Raw genomic sequence first — 1,095 nt, 5'->3', positions numbered from 1 at the left:
TTCACCCCCCGGAGCCGTGTGAGACACTTTTTTTTATGGATGCGCGCGCTTTATTTGACGACTTGTGGACTGTTCAACTGCAACACCCACTGACTGCAATGATAGAGCTTGGACGAGCCAGGGCAATTTTTAATATAACTCCGACTGGATTCGTCTGAAAGAAGAAAGTCATATACACCTAGGATGCTTCGAGGGTGAGTAAAACATGGACTAATTTTCATTTTTGGGTGAACTAATTCTTTAATGTACATGTGGGATGTGGGATGACGTGTTCTGATGTCATGAAAGGGCCTCATTTAACCCCCCAAGACCTCCATTAAACCAGGCTGTCTATAACTTAGAAATATGAGTATACGTGGGTGTATTGAACATGTATTTTCTTGATTGAATCCTTACATCCCAGTGCCAATATCTTAACGTGTGAATAGCAGAGGTTATAAAATAATATTAATAAAGAGATAAACAGACCAGTCTGCCTGTGTATTTAATTTCAACATTTTTGTTAACTGCATACTGTGCAATTTGTTATGAATCTATCTATCTGACTCTTGATCTGGTGTATATGTTGTAGGTGGTCAGTTAACTGGATTTTATAGAGGAAGTGCATGATTAGTGCAGATAATGCAGTATGTAGGCTGGACGCCTTTCTTGTGACTGACAGAATCGTTCAGTATTTCTCTTCTAACCAGGTTCATGACCCAGAGATGAAACGCCATCATTCTGATGTTCAGAATCTCAAGTTCGTTTTATAGACGAACCCAGCGGGGTTCAAATCAACTGCATACGATTCAATCCTTACAAGGTCTATCAAACTGGTCTCTGCTGGGAATATTATCACAGCTGTTGGCTGGTCGTGGTGGTTAATCCATTCATTTGTCAAATATTTGAACTTCAAGTCACTCCAAGATCATGAAACGAAAGACTGTACAATTACTGCTGCTCCCAGGACTTTTGCCACAGATGAAGTGTAGTAATCTTTCTTTGGACAGAATCTTAAAGTTCAGTCCAAAAGTTAAAACCATTCTCTTACCTAATGTTGTTCCAAATCTGATTTTCTTTCTTCAACAAGATTCTCCATTCCAAAAAAAAAAAAAA

The sequence above is a fragment of the Sinocyclocheilus anshuiensis genome, unplaced genomic scaffold (assembly GCF_001515605.1).
Source record: "Sinocyclocheilus anshuiensis isolate Anshui unplaced genomic scaffold, SAMN03320099.WGS_v1.1 scaffold688, whole genome shotgun sequence".
Lineage (NCBI taxonomy): Eukaryota > Metazoa > Chordata > Actinopteri > Cypriniformes > Cyprinidae > Sinocyclocheilus > Sinocyclocheilus anshuiensis.
Note: the sequence above shows the minus strand (reverse complement) of the source record.